Raw genomic sequence first — 14644 nt, 5'->3', positions numbered from 1 at the left:
AAGAAACTACCAGAGGACACACAGGAGGCCTGCAGGCTAAACCTGACCATGAATAAATTCATGTCACCCCCCCTTACCTATCACCACCAGGGATTATAGAGTTTTTAATTGGTTGTTGATTTTTTTTTTTTTTGGCTGCACCTCGCAGCTTTTGGGATCTTAGTTCCCCAACCAGGGATCAAACCCCGGGCCCTTGGCAGTGTGAAAGCACAGAGTTTGAACCACTGGACCGCCAGGGACAACTGTCAAGTTGTCAGTGTTTTAAAAAATAGATTTCACTTTAGAAAAAAATCTGGATGTCCAGTTTCCCATAAAAAAATTGGATAATTTGGCCACACTGTGCTGGGGTTCCAGTGGCCACCCTGCTGGCCTCTGCTCCGCCCCACCAGGGTTTGCACTCGCTGTTACCCACCTGGCCCTGGTTCCTGGAACCAGCCCCCAGCTTCGGAAGAGCTCTGTGATCAGGGACACAGTTGAGAGAAGAGGCTCTGGAGGCAGCGTGCCTGGCTGCAAACCCTGCCTTCCCTCCCTGCCAGCGGTGTGACCAGAAACAGTGACCTGCGCTCTCTAAGTTGCTGTTCCCTCCCCTGTCAAATAAGAAAAATAACAATCCCTACCTCATTCGTCTGTGAGGAGTAAATGAGATAACGCGTGTAAAGTGCTCCGCACAATGCCTGGCTCATGGCACCTGCTCAGTAAGTGTTAGCACTTGTTACGATGCACGATTGGTTCAATAACTGGGACGATTCATCTGAGCTGCAGCCCAGCTTTTTAAGGATGCTTTAGTCACATGAAGCACTTGCCCTTCAACTCTCCTTTCTAGCTTAGGGGACCCGATCTATCTACAAACATATTTCCACCCAATAAACATCTATTGCGTGTGTCTGTGATGAGTTAGGTGTTGCATGGAGTGCTAACACCTCAGAGGTGGGATTCAGACCTGTTCTCAAGGGCTCACGGCACAGCGCAGGAAATGGACAATTGAACAGCCACAGCCTTGCCCCCTCCCAGTCCCGCCCAACCAACCGGGGGGCCTGGCATTCAAGGAGAAACTGGGGTGCATCTGACTCTTCTCCTAGGCTCCAAACCCTCCCAGAGCCTTCCTAAGAGACACTCGAGGCCAAATTAACTCCATTTCACTTCCAGTTTCTCAGGCTGCATGTTTGAGTTCTTCCACTGCACCCCGGTTAACATAATTCCATTTCAACAAAGCCAATCAGATCTTAGATGGTGTTCATTATAATGGAATTTTACCTGAGGCAGCCCATCCCCCACTTCTTCACATCATGGCACCCAAGAAGTCGGCGCATTTGCCAAATAGGCTGGGCGGAAGCAACTTCCAGCCTCTGGCAGAAGTCCGGAAACTCAGAACCTTTTGGAACAGAGAACTCTGCCCTGAGGGTGTTTTCCAGCGTCATCCTGGCCAGCCTGGAACTGTCCCCCTCCCCTCCACCAGCACCACTTGCTGCCTCTTCTCCAGCCGTCCTCAGACTGGAGGGGGAGGGGAGGAGACGGAGCTGAAGGACAGGGACGCTGTGCAGGACAAGCAGTGAGCAGGAGAAGAAGTGCCACACATCCGGTCACAGACCTGAATTTAAGTTCTGGCTTTGACTTGGGAGCTCGTTGGCTTTGGGCAAGAAATTTAGCCTCTTAACTTCTTCAAACTCAGTTTCCTCTTCTGTAAAGTGAGGATAACAATATTACCTACCTCATAGGATTATTGAGAGGCATGTATGAGAAGATGCCCGAAAAACATTTAACCCAGCGCCTAGAACATATGAAGTAACCTTTTGGTTTATTATAATTATCAGCTATTATATGACACGTTGGCCTCAAAAGGGTCAAAGGTTGGTGTAGAGAGAGATGCTGGGGCAGCGTTGAGGGTGGAAGTGGCTGAAGGATAGGTGGGGCCCTGCCACGGAGCCCAGCATGGGCCTGGTGACCAAGATGAGGCCCAGGGCAGAGGCGCTCGCCTACCCCTGGAGCTGACAGGCACAGACTAGATGGGTAATTACAGGACTGTGGGCTGGGGTGGCCCATGCAACTGCCCAGCCAGCCACATTCTTTTGTCCCGAGGGTGGCTGGGCGGGAGGGCAGCTGGCTGTTTATTTGGCGGCCAGGACACTGAGTATATCTAACACCTTTAAAATCAGCACCCTCTACCCCCGGGCAGAGTGCTCACATCTTGGAAGGGGAAAGGACTCTCTGTGGGCATTCACCTCCTCCTGTGGCAGCAAGTGGTGCCAGCGGAGGGGGAGGGGGACAGTTCCAGGCTGGCCAGGATGATGCTGGAAAACACCTCCGGGGCAGAGTTCTTTGTTCCAAAAGGTTCTGAGTTTCCGGACTTCTGCCAGAGGCGGGAAGTTACTTCCGTCCAGCCTATTTGGCACCTCCTCTGTTCCGTTCACCCCATCTTCCGGACACCCCCTGCTCTCCAATCGGACAAGTCAGAGGTTCAAAGATCAAGGCCAGACTCTGAACAATTGGTCAGTGGAGACTATTAACTTCAGTTCACCTCACCTGGAGCCTTTAAATGATCGAGAAGCCTAAGACAGATGTAAATCCCATCCCTGTCCCCAGCCCCATGTGCTTTGGTTAGCTAGAACACACATGATCCTGATACTTCCAGGTCTTGTCCTCAAAAATCAACGCTCAGGGAAAATATACATCCCTCCCAATCCATTTGGCAAAAAATGCAATTCAGTGGGTATTAATTGAGCACCTGGTATGTTCTCAGCCCTGACATCAGCCTCTTGGTTGAACTGAACACCAAGTGTTGGGGAGGGTGTGCAGCTACGGGATCCCGCTGGGTGGAAGCCCAGGGAGGAAGGGCTTCCGCTGCACCTGGCGACTCTGCACAGGGCTCTCAGAGTCAGGCTGTGGCATCACGGGGCCACCTGTGCACAACGCATTGGACGGGCACACACAGAAGCCAGAAACCAGGTCCCTGGGTTGAGAATGATACAGTTACTATAGCCAAAAGGGACTCCAGGAGCTCACCTAGTGCCACCTTTTCATTTTGGAAGTGAAGTCTATATCAAGTGTTAAGAAGGGTGGGGAACAATGGGAACTTTCATCCACTTACTTAAAGGAGTGTTTTCGGTACAACCACTGTGGAAGACGGTTGGCATGGTGCAGTCATGCCGCACATGGAATTCCGTACGGCCCAGCAATTCCCTTCCTAGAAGGGAGAAATGCCTACACACGCAGCGGAAGACAAGCACAACAAACCCCTAGCAGTATAAGCTGGTCACAGTAGCCCCAAATTGGAAACAGCCCAAATGCTAATCGAGAGGAGGGATGTACGAATCGTGGCATATTCTTGTGGAACACAACCCTGCTGTGAAAACTAATCAGTACAGCTGTGTGCTGCGACATGGATGAATCTGAGAAGCACGATATTGAGCAGAAAAGGGCATCACCGACAACACACGTGAACTCCAAAGACGTAAAACTAAACAATATGTTGTTTCGTAAAACATACAGAGATGATAACTTGCAAAGAAAAGCAAGGAAATGTTACCTAAAATTCACAACATTAGTTATGGTGTGGTGGAGAGTAAGGAAGGGGATGCAAATGGGAAGAGGAAAGGGAGCTTTTAAGGTTCTGTAAATGTTCCATTCTGAACTTAGATGGTGGGTACAGGATACATTACAGGATTCTTTAATCTGTACAGAGGCCTATTGTGTACTCTTGTGTGTATGATGTATTTCACAGTTTAAAAAAATAAACAAAATGATTTTAAGACTCTGAGTCCTGGAGAAGGTAAATGACTTTTCCAAGTTCATCAGCTAACAAATGGCAGAAAGAGAAATCGATCTACTGAATCTGAATTTAGCCATTCTTGCATTCTAAAAGGACCTCTCACAATGATACGTTTCTGATCTAGGAAATTTGAAAACAATTGTAAGAGTCTTTTCATTGTTAAATTCCCAGTGTCTCATATATATGGAATCTAGAAAAATGGTACTGATGAACCTAGGGGCAGGGCAGGAATAAAGACGCAGAAGTAGAGAACAGATTTGAGGACACGGGACGGGGCGGGGGGTGGGGGGAGATGGGGGGACTGGGACATCGTGAGAGAGTAGCTTTGACATACATACACTACCAAATGCAAAATAGATGGCTAGTGGGAAGCTGCTGCAGAGCACAGGGAGATCAGCTCCGTGCTTCGTGATGACCTACAGGGGTGGGATAGGGAGGGTGGGAGGGAGGCCCAAGAGGGAGGAGACATGGGGATATATGTATACATAGAGCGGATTCACTTTGTTGTACAGCAGAAAGTAACACAACATGGTAAAGCAATTACACTCCAGTGAAGATGTGTAAAAACATTCCCAGTATCTTGAATAGTGTCCGGCACACAGTAGGTCCTCAGCGTGTATCTACAGCATGAGTGTCTGCACACGCTCTACCAGGGCTTCCTTCATGCCCGGCGCTTGACTTGTATCATCTCTAATCCTCACACAGCTCTGTGAGGGAGCTGTGCTTATCCCAGTTTCGAGATAAGGAAACCCAGGTTCGGAGAGATTAAGAAACATGCCCAAGGTCACGAGCTACAAAGTGACAAAGCCAGAATTTAAAACTAAGTGTGTCTAATTCAAACCCCGTGTTTCTCCCATTCCACAAGCCTGCTAGCACAGCTTCTAATAGCACTACCTAAAATTTTAGTCCTTTACCAAGAAACCCTGGGAACTCCAGCTGATGGGTAGGCTGAGCGTTTTCTCCTCCTTCTACCTGTCTCCAGGCTCTGGCACTTAGAATGGTTTGTACAGCCAGGCCCAGGACCAGCACAGTGTAGAGCTGTGGTCATGAGTTAACTTTACCGCATGGGGCATGTTACTGCATCTCTTTAAACCTTGGTTTTCCATATGCATGCTGGAGAGAATACTAGGAACTTACTCCAAAGAAAAGCTGGGAAGATGCAAGGAGACAAGGAAAGTGATCAGCTCGGTGCCTGGCAGAGGCTGTCAGATGAGGCTGGAGTCCTTCTCTTTCCAGGTAGGTAGGTTCAAGAGTGTTCCTTAAGGGGTAGCCAGAGGGGAAGAGGTAAACAAGGTGAGAATAGCCCCCAGTTGGCCAATGGGACAATGGCCTTTTCTTCCTTGTTGCACTCAGCACATAGAAGGTCATCAATAAAGTGGTCTGTTTGCAACTGAGTTTCTTATTTGCCTTCCAGACCACCCAAGTCTTGTTTGATCCTTACAATCTCTCCACACAGAGCTATCTCTCTTGAGTTCTTTTCTGCTGTTCCTACCCACGTAAGGCACCTGAGACTGCCAGAGAGGCACCGAGGCCTGAGGGTCTGCCAGGGGGGAGCCTTGTCTGAGAAGCCATTGTCCCCAGAGTAACCTTTGGGCAAACGGAACTTGCTCCCAGTCAACTCGTTCAAACTGGCACGTAAATCCAAGCCTGATGCTCAGGAACATTTCTGCAGGCCTATTATGTGCGAGGTGAGCCCTGAATGTTTGCCGCTGCCAGTGAGGGCAGAGGTGGCAGGGTGCCCAGAGGTTAAGACAGACCCAGTGTGAGTCCTGACTCTCCCACTCACCAGCTGGGTCACCTTGGCACATGGCTGAACAACCCTGAGTTTCGATTTCCCATTTGTAAAAGGAACACAGCGGTGGTTCCCATCTCTCAGGCTGCGGCAGGTCTGCAAGGCCAGGCGCATGGTGTGCGGGGCCCAGCTCCTATACCACTGAGCTGAGCTCTCAGTAAGCAGCTGTTCCTGGAGCTACAATTCCAGTGCCAGCAGGTGGCACACACTCGACGTGTCACCAGCAAAGCTTTGGGCCTCGTGGGTGCCCCACAGGGCCTGGAATGTCACACCTTGCATAACACCTCAAGGCTTCATCCCGTTATCAGAAGGCCAGTGAGAGGCAGCAGCTTCCCAGGAACCTGCTGCTGGGTCCTGCCCAAACGTCACCTTCCCGCAGGTGCAGCTGTCCACACCCTGCTCCGGACCAGGACTCTCCCCTGTGCAGAATGGGGACTTTGTGTGGCATCTGGTTCTAGGAACACTGCTTGGTCTATTCCTTGGCACGGGACCTGCCCAGCAGGTTTGCAAAGGCATGACACACACAGACTCCCGGAGTGTCTGCTGCTGCCTCTGGCTCCTGGCTTTTACCTACCAGCCTGCCACCTCTGTCACACCTGCCACCCCAGAAGCTCTCTCCTCTCCCCTCCCCACAAGTTGCTTCAAAGGATGGGACTTCCCAAGAGGTCTTCACCTGCCCTTTTCATTTGTCGGTAATGAGAATGACTTCCTGCCAGAGTAGACAGAGTCATTACACACAGTCATCAAGAAGGCTCCACCCCCACACCCGGGGCCCCCCGTCACTCTCATGCTGAACCTCTGGGGACTCTCCAGGGAACCCACCCTGAGCATCCGGACCACAAGGACCAAAGACGCAGAAGGGAAGGCAGTTTCTCTTCCACATGTCCCCATGGTAGGATGCAGCCACCAACGCCTTTAGTCTGGGTTGAGCAAGAACAGTCTGTCCCCACCCTGGACCATTTCCCCAATAGTCAGACAGGCTGAGTCAAACTCCAGTGTCCAGGGAACCTAACTCTATCTCCTGCCATGCAGCTCCTGTCAGCTCTGACCTCCACTTTGCTTACCATTTCCCCGGAACCTGATTACAAGTGACCTGTGCCCTTCATCCACACGGGCAAGGTTTGACGACTCTTCCCCTCCTGGTTGTTTACCCACTTTAATGCTGAGCTTTCCTGCGGGATGGTGTGGTCTCCAGAGGTCTGGGAAGATGGATGGACAGAATTAAGAGGCTGCAGATTTCAGGGAAGAGGGAAGAGGAAGTGTGAGCTTGAGTCTTGGCTTCAGTATAAATCCCAGTTCCCCCAGGGGCACCTGAAGGGGAGTTGGCAGGCCTTGCTGTCCCTTTCTGAGATAGGGGTGGGGCAGGAAAACTAAAGGTGAGGCTGGTCATGAGTCAAGGGTGAAGAGAAGTCACAGGGAAGGGGAAGGGTGTGAACAGTAGGCTAGCCTTGAGAGAGAGCAGCAGAGAGCAGGGCTGCCCTCAGGGAGAGACTGCAATTGGCGATAACATCACAGAGAAGACCACCCCCATCTTCCGCCCATCATTAAGCACGACCTCCATCTTCTCATTAAATCCACACCCACCCGTGTTTCCCTCATCCCTGTGACCTCTGCTGGGCCTGGGGTGGCATTCGCTAGAATGCCTCAATTTCTAGTTTGAACGGTTTGGGTTTATGTCTGTTGTCCTGGCGGAATTATTCATCTCACCCCTTTCACTCTTGAAAGTCTCCCAGTTTGGGCAACAAATTATACAGTCACTCTCTCTAGTGCATCCAAGAGGGCACTGACACAGGAGAGGGTCAATGGGGAATTGGAGAAAAGGATAACTAGAGGCAAGACCCTCGTGGTCCAGAGCTATGGCCAGGCTGGCTCCTGTCCAGCTGGATCCCCCGAGAAGCAAGCAGTAGTGGAGGGGGAGCCCACAAGCCACTGCCCAGGCTGGGCTCAGAGCATCTAGAGGGAGGAGGCCCAGTCTGGTGGGTTCTGCTCCCTGTCACCCCTCAGAGAGCCCAATACCATGCTGGGCACACAGAAGCTCTTAAGCACATCTTGTCATTTCCTTCCTTCTCTTTACCTGGAACCAAAACAGACGTAAGCAGTGACAAATGGAAAGCTGGAGCTCCTATAACTCATCCTGTCCAGCAACACCCTGGAGCGCCATCCTAGCTCAGACCTCCAGGTGCTCGAGACTCTGGCTCTCCAGCCACTAGAACCCACCTGCTGGACATAAGCACCGGCCAGTTTCTAGCAGAGAAACCCTGGCTCTCAGGCAGGATGGCCTCTGCCTCCTCAGGATGTGGGGTAAAGAAATGAACAACTGCAAGTCCTTCTCCTATCTTGGATAACCACTTGGTCTTGCCCACTAGACCCCAGGGCCTTCCTCCAAATGTGGAAGTCATTGGCTTTAACACTGGCTATTTGTTCTGGGAGTGGAGGGTGGGGGTCCAAGGGGTCTTCTTGGTGCTTCCCCTGGGACTCAGTGCCCAAAGGAGATCAGTTCTGAGGCTGAATAGGGAAAGAAGACTGAGAAACCATGAACACAAGTAACCAGGGCACCTCAAACAGCATCAGACCTTCCACAATATTTATACAGATAAAGTGTGATGGCCTTGGCTGTGAAGGGTCAGGAAAGTTTCCTAACCCTAACCCTCTTCTTTCTCTCATTCCCTATCCCACTCTCCTCTTTTCTTATCCTTTTCCCCTTCCTTTCTTTCTTGTCCATTACGCTGGAAAAGGTCCAAGTCACGGCTGATGAGGGACAGCCAAGCTGAAGCCATGGGACCCAGCCAGAGCACAGACTGTGAATTCCCCAGCTTTTTGCAGTTTGAGTCAGCCCCATCGCCTGGCTGTGGATTCTCCTCCCATGGGTCCAGAGAGGCCACTGAGTAGGGGTCAGTGAGCTCTCGGGCCCCTACTTCTGCTCAAGGATTTGAAGCACCCAAAACAAAAGCCAGAGAGAAATCTGTAGTCAATAACCTCCTGATCTGGTGACATACAATCCTGACACCATTCCAGAAGGAGCCACAGTCCCCTCCAGCACTTGGACAGGGAGGGGATGAAGAAGGTTCCCTGAAACACAACACTGTTGGTTCATAAAGCTGAGGCTCCAATGTCCAGATAATCCATTTCCACCTCAGCAAACCACCCCCACCACCCAGCCTGACTTAAAACCTTTGCCAACACCATGGCTTCCCCTGTCTCAGAGACTTTCCCAATTTCTTGTGGATGCCCACCTCACTAACGCACCTAGGCAGCTAACAGGATCACTAGGCAGAAATGCAATGAGGGGCTGGAAAAGTCTGCAGTGCTGGGATGCACCTCCAGGCCCTTAGGAGAATAAGAGATGTGGATTCACCACAAAGCCACGATCCTTCCACAATCAACCCGTTCTGGAGTCACACCACAGCCATCCCATAATCATTGCTGTGCAGAGTCTCCCCTTCAGCAGTGGCCACCACCAGCCATGAGGAAGCCGGCCTTCCAGCAGGGAGCTGGCGCAGAGCTGAACTCTGCCCAGGAGAGCTTTTGCAATGCTCAGAAAATGCCTGCCCAACTGCTTGCCTGGGCTCTGGCCCCTCTGGCTGCAACTGAGCCCAGACAGGAGGCTGACTCACTCACCGCACGGAGAAGGAGGAAGAAGAGGAGGAGAAGGAGGAGGAGGAGATGCGGGAAGGGCCAGGGCTCTCCCAGCCCAGACAGCCTGAGTCTCAGCCTTAGTGGTTCATGGCGGGTGAGGGGCCGTGTCCAGCTGCTCCCTGGAGATGGAATGATGTTCCCTCCTAGATATTTCCCTTGAAATCCTCCTCATCTACCACCCACAGATGTGGGGCTCCTCACTCCCCCAACAGAAACGACTCCCCGAGCCCCCTCCTCAATTACACGCTTGCCCCCGAGTTCCTCTGGACATCTATGGACAGGCTTTCCTGAAAAAATAAGTCCGGTGCACTAGGGTCAACCGGGTCTAAAATAATTGGTGTGGGGGGTTTTTTCTGTTTTTTTTTTTAAGTCAGGAAAACAAAAAAACTACTTAAAAGATCCAATTCCATCGTCGCAGGTGACCATACGTGGGTCCTACAAGAGAACAAGACTACACACACTCCACCCCCAGAAGACCTCAGCACCTTCGAGAGCCTGTCTCTCCCTTTCTTATTCCTCCGGTCCATGACAAGGCGCCCCGACAGAGGAAGGAAACAAATGCTTCTTGTTGCCCAGGTGCTGAGCACCTTGTCGGAGAAGCATTTCTGTGTTCGGCGGCCTGAGCCCCGAGGAGGTCGCTACTCCCCTTGCCAGCCTGGCACGAACTTCAGCTGCTTCTCAGACCTCAGCGTCCCCTCAGTGCCCCAGCCTCATGGCACTGCAGCCCAGATCTCCGTCGCCAAGTTTCCCCAGACCCTGGCGCTTGCACCCGGGCACTCAGGCACGGTACCGCCAACGCCCCCACCCCGCACCTAATCCGGATCCTGGGGCCCCCCGCTCCCCGCCGGTCCCGGGTCCGCACCTGGTCCTGCGGGTGGGCACGCTGCTCCGCGCTCCCGGCGCCTGGGGCTCCGCGGCTGCCTTTTGACAAGCAGAGACAGCCCAGCACCTGGCCCCGCCCCTCGCAGGGCCCCACCTCCGGGCCCGCCCCGCCCAGGCCCCGCCCACAGATCCAGTCCTCACTTGCCAAGCGCTCCAGCTGCGCCGCAACCGTCTTGATTTGGAATCCACCACTTCACGGCCTCCTGGGAGACTCTGCCCAGTCCTCCAGGACTGCCGTCCACGGGGCAAGGCAAGCTCTGCCCTCCGTGCGTGAGAGCCCCCGAGTTCCTCGATGGTTGTGTGTGTGCAGATCCACGGTTCTGTCTGTGATCATCCGTGTCTCCCTCCCCCTCCCCCCGCAATGCTGTGGTTCTACCCAGCCCGCTGCGGACGCCTCTTCAAGGTGCGTCACCCCCACCTGGGCTGACCGGCCAGGACTTCTCCGTCGTCTGCGGGCCTCTGAGGTGGGGGGTGGGGGGCCTGCAGTAGTCACATCAAAAGTTCTCTGTGCGCCCTTGGAGAATCCCGGTGCCACCCGTCGTCGTGTTACTCCTGCAGAGCTTCGGGGAGCTCAGCTCAATCCCACACGCTAGTATGAAAGCGCGAACGCAGACGGGGCCCAAGTGGATCCAGGGGTTGCGTGGTCATCCTTACTCGCTGTCCCCTCGGGCGCGACCACGGCTGACCACGTTCTCCGCCCGTCACGAACCTCAACCAAGCAAGCTTAGTCTCAGCTTCCCTGGGCCCTGGGCCCCAGCCCCACACACTCATCCCATCCCATATTGGTGTGAAGAGATGGAAGGAGGTAAGAAGTACATCTGAGACCTGGGATTGCAGGTGGATGCGCAAAAATTCGCCATAGACAATCTTGTCTAAAAATTACTCTGTTTCCTTGGCTGTGTGCTAGGCACCGCTCTAGATGCTAGAGGAGAGCGGGAAAAGATGTGGTTCCCTCCTTAGAGCTCACTGTCTAGTGGGAGAATATATAAATAAGTAGTAATTACAACTTAATGTTCTGTAATAGAGATGCCCCGGAGCTCATCCAGCAGTTGATGAACCCCTTTAGGCAGGGAAGCTGTTGTCAATCACCTTTTACAGAGGAGGAAACCATGGCTCAGAGAGGCAAGCTGAACAGGTGGGAAACAGGTATATAGAGAGGTGGATTTGCCCAACATTACATACCTATTCAGTGAAGGGCAGTACTAGAGCTCAGCAAGTCTGCCGCTGCAATAGCCTCTGATCCATTTCTGAAATGGTTACGCTAGACTGTATGATAACCAGCCCCTCTCAAACTCTCAATAATTGGATCAAGAGAAATGGACTGAGGCTAACCAGAAAAAAACCTTCACACAGTGAAGTTTGTTGAGCACTGGAACAGTTCCTTAAGGGAGTATCATGGACACTTTTTCTCTGGAAAGGTTTAAAAAAATAGAAGAGACACAGGTTGTTTGATTGACTGTGGGAATGGGCTATCCATTCTGAGAAACAGATGAAAGGAAGTGCCCCTTTAGAGGTCCTGCCAGTCTGATGGATGGATTACCGTCTTGTAATGAAAATAAAAGAAAGGATCCCCTTGCCCAGAGCATCATGGGAAAGCTAGCAGTGATTCTCATGGGCACGAAAGTGTAAGAGGAAATCTCTAACAACCAACACCTTGGGACATCCTCAGTTCCAAGAGCCTCTGGAAGAGGTCAATTACTCAGAAGTCACTTTTATAATGCTTAATTGGCTAGACAGGGGAATATGACATCTTGAAAATAAACCTTATCAATAAGTGGTAGAGGGACTTCCCTGATGGTGCAGTGGTTAAGAATCTGCCTGCCAGTGCAGGGGGACACAGACGGGAAGAGCCCACATGTAGTGGAGCAACTAAGCCCGTGTGTCACAACTACTGAGCCCGTGTGCTGCAACTACTGAAGCCCACACGCCTAGAGCCCATGCTCTGCAACAAGAGAAGCCACCACAATGAGAAGCCCGCACCCTGCTTGCCACAACTAGAGAAAACCTGCGCAGAGCAATAAAGACCCAACGCAGCCAAAAATAAAAATAAATAAATAATATTTTTTTTAAAAGGTGGTAGAAGATGAGTGTAAGTGTTCCTTAGTAATTGACAGTATCTTTTCATTAACAGGTCTTCATTTGATCTTTTGAATCAGGCAGGCTAGAAAATACTCTTCCCATTGTATAACTGATGTGTAGAGGTGTCAAAGCTCTTAAAGGTGGGGAATGACAGAGTCACTTGAACTCAACTCTCTCTGCACTTTCTGCTGTTCCATACTGCCTCTCAAAAAAAAAAAAAAATTATGTCCATAGGCTTTTCACCTGTTGGACCACAATCTAGATAACTCAGCCTTGGAGAACTCAGAGGTTCTGAATTTGGCAGATTTGCAGGATTATCGATGTGATCACAGTCCCCAGCATATGCATTCATCACCCCCATCACTACATCCCTAACCACTTCCTTTTTATCTTCCCCCAGTACCTGAACTGCTCCCTCTCCCCTGTCCCCCCAGACCCTGTCCTCTTCCAGGCTGCTCTCCAGGTAAAAATGTGCCCTTTGAGCCCTCTCTGGAGCACTCCCATCTAACTGTTTGCTTTTCCCTTTTTTTAGGGCCCTTTTTTCTCCTTAAATATTTTATGGCTATGGGTATGGTGGGAATGAAGGAAAGCCTTTCACTCAGCAAACTCCAGAACATCTGAGAGACACAGAGTCATGGATTCACAAAGACAGAAGCTACCAGGCCATCCCAGTCAGTTCTCTTGTTTTAGAGATTTAAAAAATTAAGTCCAGAAAGGTGAGCTTATTTATCTTTTCTAAGCCATGTTAGGGCTGTTCTCTCTGTTTATGTTCCAGATGGTGAAAGTGGCATGAATAAATGGAAGAATCTGCAAGCAATGAAAGCAACCCAAACAAAAGGGTCTTCCCAGGACAGTGTTTACCAAATTTTTAACTGCAACCCATAGTAATAAATAACTTTTTGTCATGACCTAGTATACCTTTGCAGATATACGTTTTATAAAAGAAGAGATGCCTTGCAATGTTTTCTATTGTTTTCCCCTCCCTCCCTTTCTTCTTCCTTCCTTCCTTCCTTCCTTCCTTCCTTCCTTCCTTCCTTCCTTCCTTCCTTCCTTTTGTCCTTCTGTCTTTCTTTTTGGGATCCACCACATTGATTTTACAATCCCAGTGGCTTGTGACCCAAAGTTTGAAAAAGTCCCTCTTATCATGAAATCCCTTCATTTAGAACCTGCAACATGAGATTCACAGAAAGGCTTTTGAGAGCCCAGCCTGGCTTGCACAGAGCACCCTCAGAATCCCATGGGTGTTCCAAGGCTTTGGAGGATCCCACCTCCAAGGCCACTTTGTCTGGATTAGGTCACAGAGGCAGCATGTATTTACCCAGTGTTTGCTTTTGTGGCCTTAACTCAGCTGTTATCCTACCGTGCTCCTGCATTTTCCAGCTTGAGGGGTTCTTTCAGTCTCAGGAAGCTTTATGGCATCTTAGAAATTCTGACTTCCCCAGAACAGGACAGTTGTACCGGAGTTGTGTGCAATGCCGTGAGAAGTGAGTGTCCCCAGCCTCCGCTTGCCCTAGAAAGAGTAGCTCAGCACCGGTTATTCAATCCAAATCCATCTGGCTCCAGAGCTCCGTTCCCAGTAGCCCAGCTCATGTCTCCATCCTCAGAGCTTTTGGCACTTGTCTTTCTCACCTGCTCCCACATCCTTGAGCCCTAGGCTGCCAGCCTGCAGGCCCGCACACAGCGTCTGCTGGCATGGTAAAATAGAGCCTAGGGGCCGGACGAAGGAAGGTGGAGACTCCCACCTGCATCTCCAAGCAGAGGCAGCTCTAGAGCTCTCCCAGGCTCCCAGGTACGTGCTGGGCTCCCATCCAAACCCCAGCAGGTAATGATGACTCTGCAAGCACCAACCCCAACCACAGAGACCAGTGGAATAAGCTAGAGGCTCAAGGTCCTTTCCCACCTACGAGGGTCTGTGGCTGTAAGTTTTGTAACAGCTACGATCACTCTAGTAGGGAATGGAGTGACCCTATCCCTTAGCCCTTGGGGAATTCTTTTGCTCCTCTAGGGAGGTGAATCTTGGGGAGCCTAGTGAGGCAGGTGGGTGCAGAGGCTGTGAGGCATGCAAGTAGGTATCCTGGGAGCAGGTGAGAGTGCTCTTAGTATCACATCGCTGCTGAAGAGGTCAGTAGGGAAAGGCTGACTGTTTACCTGAGGAAAGTCTCTGCAGAAGGCAATTATGCCATGATTTCCTTTTCTTCATACCAAGAAGCAGAAATCTCACAAGCCCCATCCTGGGCATGCCTGCTTCTTTCTCCAGAAGAACAGGAAGAACATTCCGTAAGCAGCCCAGGAATGCATTCACCAACTCTTCCCTGGGGCCTCAGCTTCAGAAAGATGAGGCTGTTGACAGCTCTTTGCCTTTGCCTTTGGCCTCTGGCCTGAGACAAACACTACTGAGCATGGACGCCCCTCTCTCTGTGTTTGCCTCATTGTCCTGTGTGGTGAAAGATGTCGCCATTGTTAAGACTGGTGTTTCTGGTGTCCATCTC

The 14644-nt window shown here is 51.2% G+C and overlaps 1 protein-coding gene across 5 annotated transcripts in view; it reads right to left on the bottom strand.

Annotated features, from left to right (window-relative positions):
* Positions 1-10136, bottom strand: part of VDR (vitamin D receptor) — a 57294-nt gene extending 47158 nt beyond the window's left edge. For 2 of the 5 annotated variants that reach the window (XM_057702962.1, XM_057702963.1), the window contains exons 1-3: positions 10057-10110; positions 6623-6757; positions 4904-5024 (exon numbers count right to left, since the gene is read on the bottom strand). The gene's annotated coding sequence lies outside the window, so the exon portion shown is untranslated. Of the gene's footprint in view, positions 1-4903; positions 5025-6622; positions 6758-10056 lie in introns of all 5 variants that reach the window. The other 3 variants (XM_057702964.1, XM_057702965.1, XM_057702961.1) reach the window with 2 other exon arrangements.
* Positions 10137-14644: the final 4508 nt, after the last annotated feature.

The sequence above is a fragment of the Hippopotamus amphibius genome, chromosome 12 (assembly GCF_030028045.1).
Source record: "Hippopotamus amphibius kiboko isolate mHipAmp2 chromosome 12, mHipAmp2.hap2, whole genome shotgun sequence".
NCBI classification, from domain to species: domain Eukaryota; kingdom Metazoa; phylum Chordata; class Mammalia; order Artiodactyla; family Hippopotamidae; genus Hippopotamus; species Hippopotamus amphibius.
This window is presented reverse-complemented; position numbering and strand designations above follow the sequence as displayed.